The 10612-nt window shown below is 50.8% G+C and overlaps 1 long non-coding RNA gene across 1 annotated transcript; it reads right to left on the reverse strand.

Moving 5' to 3' along the window:
- Positions 1 to 5906: 5906 nt before the first annotated feature.
- On the reverse strand, positions 5907 to 8363 carry LOC147579686 (uncharacterized). The gene is made up of 2 exons (XR_015252018.1): positions 6526 to 8363; positions 5907 to 6347 (listed from the first exon to the last, which is right to left on the reverse strand). It is a non-coding gene; the product is annotated as an uncharacterized LOC147579686 (long non-coding RNA).
- Positions 8364 to 10612: the final 2249 nt, after the last annotated feature.

Consider the following 10612-nt stretch of genomic DNA (forward strand, 5'->3'; position numbering starts at 1 on the left):
AATCGCCCTCCGGGTGTGTGTCTAAAGTTAATGAGCTCCGTATCTCAGAGAGACATCCGCGCCCCCGTGCTCGCTGCAACATAAAGTGCCCATCAAAGGATTAATGGGTAGAGAAAATAGGATATAAATATAATGGAATATTACTCAACCATATAAAAGAAAGAAATTCTCTCATTCGCGACAACATGGATGAACCTGGAGGACGTTATGCTGAGTGAAATAAGCCAGGCATCCAAAGGCCTTACTGCGTGACCTCACCTACCTGTGGAATGTGAGAAAGTGGAAGTCATAGAAGCAGAGAGTAGACTGGTAGGTACCAGGGGCTGGAGGGTGGGGGAAATAGGGATGTTTGTCAAAGGGTACAAAGTTTCAGTTATGCAGGATGAATAAGTCCTAGAGTTCTGATGTACAGCATGGTGACTTGATTATGGTTAATAATACTGCACCGTGTACTTGAAATTTGCTAAGAGTAGATCTTAAACATTCTCATTCATCACACACACACACACACACACACACACACACACACACGCAGAGCTATGTGAGGTGATGGATATGTTAATTAGCTTGATTGTAGTAATTATTTCACAATATACTCATACATGAAAACATCACATTGTACCCTGTGAATATATATAATTCTTACTTGTCGATTAGACCTCCATAAAGCTGGAAAAAAAGTTAAAAAGAATCTTAAGACTAATTGAACCCCCCCTCCCAAATTATTAATGAGATAGTTAAAATAGTTGTTCTATGCTAAGTCTTTGAAAACTCTATTTCGCCTGACAGCACATCTCATTTTGGGCCAGGAACATTTCAAGGGGCTTGTGGCCACTGTCTGGACAGTGCACAACTAGAGAATGATCATGGGGCGGGGTGGCTGAGGAAGCGTGAAAGACAAGGTCATTGGGGGAGTGGAGGTCAACGAATAGAAAGGTCATCTCTGTGGATATTCAAATCACCAAGAATTAGGACAGGAGTGGTTTAAGGGGAGTGACAGTGAGCCAGGAGTGGAAACCTAGGAACAAGCAAGAGGGACTAGGGATTAGTAGACAGCCGCAACTGGGAGCTGGAGGGTTTGGGGCAGGCGGGAGGATGGTAATCTGGAAGTAAACATAAGGAGCAAGAGGCAGCCACAGAGATCTGGGTTGCAGACAGAGCAAGACCGTGGAGAGAACTGGCAGGAGAGAGGTGCTCTCGCTCATGGTGCTTAAGTTCCAAGGGCACAGAGAAGGCCTTTGGGAATGGAGAAGGGCTGGAAGATGGGGCAGAACCTCCTGGGGCTTAAGGTCCCGAGGGATGGCCTGGGAGCCTGGGCATCCTCGACGGATGAAGAGAACAAGGATGCACAGTTAATGGCGCTCTTTTGGCCTGACTTGTAGCATTTGCCCATTTCCATGGTATAAATCCTCCCATGATGGCTCATTTCAAGCTACTAGTGGTTTTACAACCAGCTTACAGAATGCCTGGAAATTGAACAATCGGCTCTCACAACAGTACAAGCCGTTCCCAAGGGCAGAGCAATGGGTACAGGGCATCTTGGGAGAGGCCCTGATGGTCTCCAAGGCAGACCTGGTGGGATGTGAGAGCAGGGGCAGAGGTGGGGGCGGGGGTTAGGCATGCAGCTCTTCCTAGAACGAGAACTCTAAACCCCCTTTGACTTCCGTCATGGAGCAAAGAGAAACGGGTTGCATATTTAAATGGTCTTAATATGTATTTTTCTGTATCTCTGTGATGAGTTGCCCAGATTCCTCTTCCAGGCAAGACCTGTCACCCCCGCTGCCGGGAGTGCCTTCAGCTGTGAGCCCCTGCAGAGCCCCCTCGCCCAAAGTCATGGCCAGTTTCCCTTCTCTGGGCCAGGCTCCTCCAGTGACATATCGATGTGGGGGCGTAAAAGTCATCCAACTCTGCCCGACTCAGGACAGCACCCCAGCTCCAGGTCTCCTCGTGGGAGCTATTGCTGGGTCTGTTTCAAACTTTCCTTCTGCTTCTGACCTGCCCTTCCCTCTCCTTCCTTCCACAGGTATTGACTCTAAGGCCAGTCCCTGATAAACACCCCATCGCTCACTAACTCCATTTCAGACTCTGCTTCTAGAAGAACCTGACTTTTGCAAGGCTTACTGCCAGTGGAGGTGAATTCTTTAGGAGCTGAGCCAGTTGGATAGAGCAGAAAGGTGCCTCGTTTCAATTTGCCTCGCTTTGATAACTGGTGGGGTTGATTTTTTTTTTTTTTAACAGGCATTGACTGAATTACTTCCTGTGTGGATTGCCTTTTTTCATTATTTCCTTTGCCTGTTTTTCTATTGAGGTGTTTGTCTTTTTTTCGTTGGTAAGAGCGCATATATGTATTACCGTCATAAAGATATTAATCTTTGCTTTTTGTATCTGGTTCAATAAATGTTCTCAGGTTTTCCGGTGTAGGCCTCTGTTGTGGTTAAGAGCACATGCGCGGTCACAATGCCCTATCACTTCCTAGCTGTGTGACTTTGGGTACGTTCCTTCACCTACCAGAGTCTTGGTTTTTTCAACTATAGCTAGGATTAGTATTAACACTTTGTAGGCTCGTTATGGGGACTGAATGATTTAATAAAAGGTTTACAACAATAGTTGTTTACAACAACTCTATTCAATAGAGTGAATATGAGATAATTATCTGCTTTTTTTTTTATTAGCATCTGTATTATTTTTTCTTCTCAGCCATACAGAGATTACATCTCACGTACTCAAAGCTATCTTTTTGGGGCTTCTGGGTGGCTCCGTTGGTTGAGCGTTTGACTCTTGTTCTCGGCTCAGGTCCTGATCTTAGCGCTGTGAGTTCAAGCCCCATGTTGGGCTCCATGCTGGGTGTGATGGGGCTCCACGCTGGATGTGAAGCCTACTTAAAAAAAAAAAGCTATCTTTCATGGGTTTTGCCTTTGGAGTTATACTCAGGAAAAACTTCTTGATTTCAAGATTATATAAACATTCACCACCATTTTTCATTTAGTACTTTTATGGTTTCATTTAATATACATATATATTTGAATCCCCCACCTATCCAGAATCCAGAATTTATTTTGGTGTGCAGTTTAGGCTTGTTTAGTAGGGACACGTTTCTCGAATGCCCAACATTACTTCAAGGAGCTGAATCACTCGGCGTTCTCCAGCAACATGGAAGCAAGAGGATGTTTATGGATATAAAGGGAGATTTCTTATGAAGAATTGGTTGACACAGTTTTGGAGGCTGAGAAATCCCACGGTTTGCTGTCTGCAAGCTGGAGACCCCGAAAAGCTGGTGGTGTGGTTCAGAGTCTGAAGGCCTGAAAACCTGGCGAGCCAGTGGTATAAATCCCAGTCTGAGGGCAAGAGGAGGTGAGGGGAGATGTCTCAGCTCAAAGAAGCAGGAGAAAAGGGAGAAATTCCTCCCTTTCCCACCTTTTGTTCTATTCAGGCCATCAATGGATCGGGTGGTGGGCACCCACATTATGGAGGGCAATTTACTGAGTGCACCGATTCAGATGCTAGTCTCACCCCAAAACGCCCTCTTAGGACACTCAGAAATAATGTTTCATCTGGGCACCCCATGGTCAGGCAAGCTGACACATAAAACTAACCTTCACAAGTCTATCCTTTGTCGAATTGGCACCTATCTCCTAAACCATACTTATCTCCAAATAAACATGAACAAGGTCGTGATTCTGCCCACGCGATACGGCTATTCTGCGTACAACAGAAAACACTCCCACTCCCTCCCCAGAAGACGAGGTAAAGTCCTTGAGTGATGTTTACACTTCTCCTTGATCTTCTGTGACATAAATACCATGATGTAAAATTAACAATACTTAAAACACTATGATATAAAGTCAACATGTCCTATGTGACATGACAAGGAAATAAGAGAGGAAAGAACACACGTACGCACACATGCACACTCATAGAAAAATAAGGAGGAAATACTCATGGCAATCACAGTCCTTGTCTCTGTAACTGGTCATGTGGTCATGGCTGGTATTTATAACAACTTCCTTCTACCTGTTCTTATTCCCTTTGCCTTAGCAAGCACCTTAGCTGGTCATGGTCTGTTATATGGTGGGGTGACCCAAACCTTCATTCCTGAAGGGTCTGGGCCACGCGTAGTCTTGCCTGGATTGGGTGGTGGCAGTCTCGTGAACACTAACCACGGGGCATGTGATACTAGGAGACGCCATTAGGGATCTCCTGTTTTCCAAACACACTCTTCCCTCCCTCCGCTGTGGAGGAGTGGCCTCATTTCCCCTTGAGGTCAGGATCAGTCACCCCAGCCAACACCATATCTGCCTTCCTTGCCTGCTGTTTCAGAGGCATGAGGAGCCCAAAGTGCCTGGATAGCAGACTTCACTTCCGGTTCAACAGGATCATTGTTGTGTCTGCCGGTGGAAGGATTCCTTCCTCTGGAAGTAAGACCTCTAGGCCAGCAGAACATCAAGCTGAGGCAACAGGAAGTAAAACTTTTGTTTGTGGGTCACTAGGGGTAATAGCGAGTGGTGCCATTCCCACGTCTACACCGTGATTCCCGGATCTGCGGATCCTGGCTATGGATGGGAGAAGTGGCACCATATAGTGGGTGCTCTTCAGAGCACAGACAACCTTCTGGAGAGCCTTGTTCCAACCCTGTGAGGTACGACCACCCGGTTGCCTTGTAACTAAGTCTTCCCAGGGCCTTTCTACCCCACTCTCAAGCCGGCTGCCTCAGGATAGTGGGGAACATGGAAAGACCAATGGATTCCATGAACATGGGCCACTGCAGCACGTCTTTTGCTATGGAGGGAATTCCTTGACCAGAAGCAATGATGCGTGGAGTACCATGACAGTGGAGAAGGCATTTTGTAAGTCCACAGGATGGTGGCTTTGGCTAAAGCAATGTGTGCCAAGAAGGAAAATCCATACCCAGAGTAAACGTCTTTTCCAGTAAGAATGAAACTCTGCCTCTTCCACAGTGAAAGCGGTCCAATTAACGAACCTGCCACCAGGTAGCAGCTGGCTGAACATCCCAGGAAACGGTGCCATACCGGGGGCTCAGCGTTGGTCTCTGTTGCTGGCAGATTGGGCACCCTGCCAGACTGTAGCCAGATCAGCTTTGGTGAGTGGAAGTCCATGCTGCTCAGACCATGCATCATGTCCGTCCCTGCCACCACGGCTGCTCTGTTCACAAGCCCATTGGTGATGACAGAGGTGGCTGGGGAAAACAACCACCCCTTCATTATCAAAAGCTAGGTACTTGCTTATTAAAATTCTCCGGTGCTGAGGTCACTTTCGGTGAGCATTCACAGGAGACACAAATAACTTCGTGTTTTTGGCCACGTTTTGGCCCATGTTTCAGCCCATTAACCGTCCGAACCGTGATGGCCCTTGCTAACATCTCAAGCGGCAACATTCAGTACAGAACTTCTACTTCGTGAGTACCTGTCAAAATATTTGGTTAATCCCCTCAGATGCGGGTGGAAAGTCCGATACCTCTATAGGTGGAGAGGCCAATACCGCTGACGGGTGGGGAGACCCCTTCTACTGGTCCAAAAGACTCATCAGAATGTAGGGGCTCGATGTGTCCAGCTTCATCAGTGCCCATCCACACTGGGGGCAGGTAGCAATCTGCTGAACTGAGACCACTGAGGCAAGTGCCGATCTCATCCCGAAACACCCTCACAGACGCCCTACGAAATAATGTTTAACGTGGCCAGTCAAGTTGACATGGAATTAACCATTCATTACAGGACCTGGTTCCAATTTTATTCAGGATTAATGTTTACTTATTTATTTTATTTTGAGAAAGAGGGAGACAGAGAATCCTAAGCAGGCTCCACGCTCAGTGTGGAGCCCAACGCATGAGATCGTGAGACCATGACCTGAGCTGAAGTCAAGAGTTGGATGCTTAACTGACTCAACCACCCAGGCGCCTCCCAATTTTATTTAGTTTTCAATAAACCTTTTATTTGAGGACACTTTTACAGCTACTCAATTATTATGAAGATAGTACAGAGAGTTCCTATATACTCCACGCGGTGTCCCTTGCTATTGATGATATGGTACATTTGTCACATTTATCGAGCCTGTGTTGATACATTATTATGGACCAAATTCCGTACTTCATTCAGACTCCGTTAGTTTTTCCCTATTGTCCTTTTCCTGTTCCAGGACACCTTCCAGGACCCACATTACATTCAGTCATCTTGTCTCTTTAGGCTTCTCTTGGTGGTGACAGTTTCTTAGACTTTCCTTGTTGTTCTGACCGTGACGTTTTGACGACGACTGGTTGAATGTTGTGTAAGACGTTCCCCAACTGCGTTTTTCCTGGGTGTCTTCCTCGCGTGTCTTTCTAGCGATCTAGGGATCTGGGGAGGAGAGCACAGAAGTCAAGTTTTATTTCCATCACATCTTTCAAGGGACGTACTCTCAACGTGATGCATCACTGTGGACACTGACTTTGAGCACTTGGCTGAGACAACGTGTGTCAGGTTTCTCCTGACCAAAAAAAACCAGAAACCAAAACAAAACCGCATTACCTCTTACCTCACTGCATCCACACTGTCACCTCCAGAAGGGAGTCACTTGAAGCCCATACTTGTGTGGGGAGTCGTCCCCTTCAATGTGGAACATCTGCAGCCAGTATCTGGAACTCTTCTGCACGGGACATCTGTCTCTTTTCCCACATTCGTTTATTTATTCCATCATCTATGTTGATGTGAACTTGTGAATCTTTCTTTATTTTTTCACTTTGGGTTATAATCCAATATGAGGCTATTTACTTTGTTGTTCGGATTGATCCACCGCTGGCATTGGGAGCTCTTTCTGTCACTCTGGGGTCCCTTTGTCATCATTGTTGCAATCTTTTGTTTTTTGAGCTCTGCACTTCACCGTCAGTCCCTGTGTTCTAGGGGGACAACCCTGCCCTCCCCCAGGGTGTTGCCATGAAGCCTGAGTCTCTCGGTGCCTCGGGCCTGACCTCCTATGGAAGGCGCCGGTGAGGAGACTTATCCCGGGACAGAACCACCAGGAAGGGAGAGGAGCCAGGAGGGGCACACACAGAAGGGAGAGAGAAAGAGCCAGAGGAAATCCTGGGTCTTGTGTTACCGGATCTCGGACTGTTCAGTTTTTCTTTTTGCTTAAGGGGATTTAAGCTGAGATTCTGTCGCTGGAAACAGACGATTTAATAGACAAGCCTCCGTTATGGTTTCTGTTTTAACCTGCTCGGGAGGCAGAGCAGAACGCCACAGACTGGGCAACATCAACAACAGAGCGATTTTCTCAGAGCCCTGGAGGCCAGAAGTCCGAGAGGAAGGTGCTGTCAGAGAAAACTCTCTTCCCGGCTCGCAGACACCGCCCTCTTGCTGTGACCTCACCTCCTCCGTGTGTGCGTGGAAAAAGAGATCTCTGGTGTCTCTTTTATTTTTTTAGTAGGACATGGGCCCTATAGGATCAGGGCCTCACTCTCATGACCTCATTTATCCTTAAAGGCCTCCTTAAAGGCCCTAACTCCAAATATAGCCACCTTGGGGGTTGGGGATCCAACATATGAACTTGGGGAGGCACAAGTCAGTCCATAACAGGCTGAGTGTGTCCCCCCCCCAATTATCTGCTAAAGTCCTAACCCCCAGCACCCCAGCATGTGATCTTATTGGAAATACGGTCTTTGCAGATGTGATTAAGATGAGGTCATTATGGTGGGCCCTTCTCCAATATGACTGATGTCTTTATTTTTTATTTTAGAGAGAGAGAGAGGGCAAGCGCAAGCTGGAGAGGGCAGAGGGAGAGAGACAGAGAGAGAGAGAGAATCTTGAGCAGGCCCCATGCTCAGTGCAGAGCCCAACTGGAGGCTTGATCCCTTGACCTTGGGATCATGACCTGAGCCGGAATCAAGAGACCAGCACTCACCTGGCTGAGCCGCCCAGGGGCCCTTCTGGCGCACTTCTTTCTACGCGGCCGCTTGTCCCAGCTCTGCACAGTCCCAGCAATATTGCCCTGGTCGTGCCTTCTATCAGGGGCTCCGGGGGGCTGTGCAGCCTGCCTCCACATGGCAGTCACCCCCTCGGTTCCTCCCAGCTTCTCTCTGCACCTGGCCACCCGGCAGCATCTCCCAGGCTGGCCCGCTCGGAGGGTGCGGGACTGCGCGGGCCCGTTCCTGTCCACCAGCCCCGGGGCCCCGGCTGCTTCGGTGATGAAAGTAGCATTGCTGAGCCCCCGCGGGGCCGGCGGTCAGTACGGCAGACCCGTCTCTGCGGTGGCAGACGCCACGGTCTGACAGGGAAGTCAGACCGCGGACAGTGTGGTGCGCCCTGCACCGGTGGCTTGACGCCCAGCCCCGCTCCCTCCGCGTCCGAGCCCGGCAACCCTCCACGCGCCTTCCCCTACTTGGCGGCAACCCTCCACGCGCCTTCCCCTACTTGGCACGGTGCCTCCTGGGGGCCAGCTGAGGAGGGGGTGGGGCGGGCACTCCGGAGGCTCCCCAGCAGCGGCCACCGGGCGGCAGATGGGGAGGACCAAAATCTCACACGACACTTGCGTGGAGAGGACAAATCGTGGCCAGCGTGTGTGGGAAGGTGCGTCTGCAGGGCTGGCTTGGCAGGAGGGCACCTGCTCTGACCCCGGGAAGGGCTTGATTAGCTTCCTGCTAGGGAGGCCCTCTGCCCCTGCTCTCTCCTTGGACCCTGTCCCCAGCCAGTCCTGTTTCGCCAACATCCCCCCATGCACCCAGGTACCTGGCCCCGACCCCTGAATCTCCGCACTGCGCTTTTCCCCAGGGAAAGACCACTCTCGTGTTACGGTGACCTGGGGACCTGCATCCGTCAAGCTGGGCTACCAGCCTCCTTTGGGATGAACGAACCTTGGGGCTGAGAGGCCATGACCTCCAGCCCCTGTTAGGCTGGCACTGGCCAGGCTGTGGGTAGACAGGGCCCTGCTCTAGAACTTACGGAAGGAAGTGACTTTCTTGGGAAACTTCTCTGGAAGGTTAAACCATTTGACCCCCCATGAGAAGAACTGAGGGCCACGACCTGCCCAGAAGTGGATGCTTCTCTCTGCTCTAGCCATTCCTGGTATTCCCAGCCCCTCCCCTTGCTTTCCAGAGAGCTCTGGAAGACCCGGAAGAGAGGACAGCAGGTAGCCTCTCCCCTATCCTGTCCAAGCAAGAACCTCCAGAAGCTTCCTTCACAGCCCTGCCTCACCCAGGCTGCCTGGCCCTTCCCACCTTAATATCACCCTTCCTCACTCATCAGACAGCTAGCCAACGAGATCAAGTTTCTTCTCACTCTGTGTGTGTGTGTGGTGGTGGTGGTGGGGGGGGGGTATCGTAGCTCATACAGCTCTCACATCAGAAGGCCTTGGAACTCTCCAGACCAGCACCATGCGGCAGAAACAGAATGAGAGCCACATAGGTAATTGAAAATGTTCTCGCAGTCACACTGAAAAAGAGAAACAGGTGACAGTAATTGTAAAATATCTTTGATTTAACCCAAAAATCCCAGACACCATTTCACACGCGATCCATGGGACACGTACTCTGATTCCTGCTAAGTTTTCACGTTCCCTTCCCCCACTCCTGTGCGTTTACAAGGCAGCTCAGCTCAAAGGGGTTCAGTGGCAGCGTGAGGACAGCGTGGCCCTGGGCCGTCCTGGGAGAGGAAGGGGCTCACAAACACCACCCAGGAGGCGGTGCGCGGCCGACCTGAGACCAGAACCGAGCTCCTCAGCCCCAGAAGTGGTGCCCGGGGATCCCCGGCATCTTCTCTGAGACTACCTGTGGGGCCACCTGGCTGAGCCGGCCTGCTCCCTCCGCCCCTCCCCCTCGCTGCGCCCCTGGGGGCCAGGGCGGGAGGGGCCGTCCCAGACACAATGGAAGCCTCTGGTCCCAGCTTCTGCTCCCCTGTGAGAGGTCCTGGCTGCCACAGCTCCCCAAACAGAGGAGTTTCTCCCACCTGTGGCCCCGGACACCTCGCTCAGATTAGCTTTCGTTCTCCTCGGTTCCTTCATCCATTTGCCCCCCCTTCTCTCTTCCTCCCCTCCCTCTTTCTTCTGGAAATATTAAGTGAGGGCCCAATTATGGGGGGGACACAGTAGTGCAGAAAATGCTCAAAAGGGCTCAAAAGGGCCTGGAGGGGGACGTGGGCAATGAGAGAGGAGACGTGTGGTTTCCTGGGGCTGAGGACAGTAAGGGGCAGCGGGTGGAGGCTTGGGAGGGGGAGGACGGGTGTGCTCAAGGACACGGCCAGGTGAGTTTCACGGGTAGGAGACTGTGCCAGCGAAGACCCTTCCCTTGCTCCTGATCACAGATGACCAGACTGGGCTCTGAGGGCAGGCGGGGGCCAGGACATTTCCTCCTCTGAGGGGTGCGTTGAGGGCCAGGGAGGGGTGTGCAGCCCCAGAGGGACATGGTCTTTGGGATTCCAGGCCCGTCACTCTGGAGGAAGGATGCTGGGGAGGTTAGGGCCTCTGGATCCCCCTCTGAGGCAGCTAATGAAGATCCTAACAAGAGCTAGTGGACATTTCCTGGGGCCCTGGGGTCTGCTCTCCCTCCCTTTGTTCATGGAAGTCCCGAGAACCAGGCCGAGGGGCTCCCCGCAGCTTCCCTGCAGGGTGAGAGCCCCCCTTCCCGTGAGTTGTT

The sequence above is a fragment of the Puma concolor genome, chromosome B3, assembly GCF_028749965.1.
Source record: "Puma concolor isolate L17-30 chromosome B3, mPumCon1.1.hap2, whole genome shotgun sequence".
NCBI lineage: Eukaryota > Metazoa > Chordata > Mammalia > Carnivora > Felidae > Puma > Puma concolor.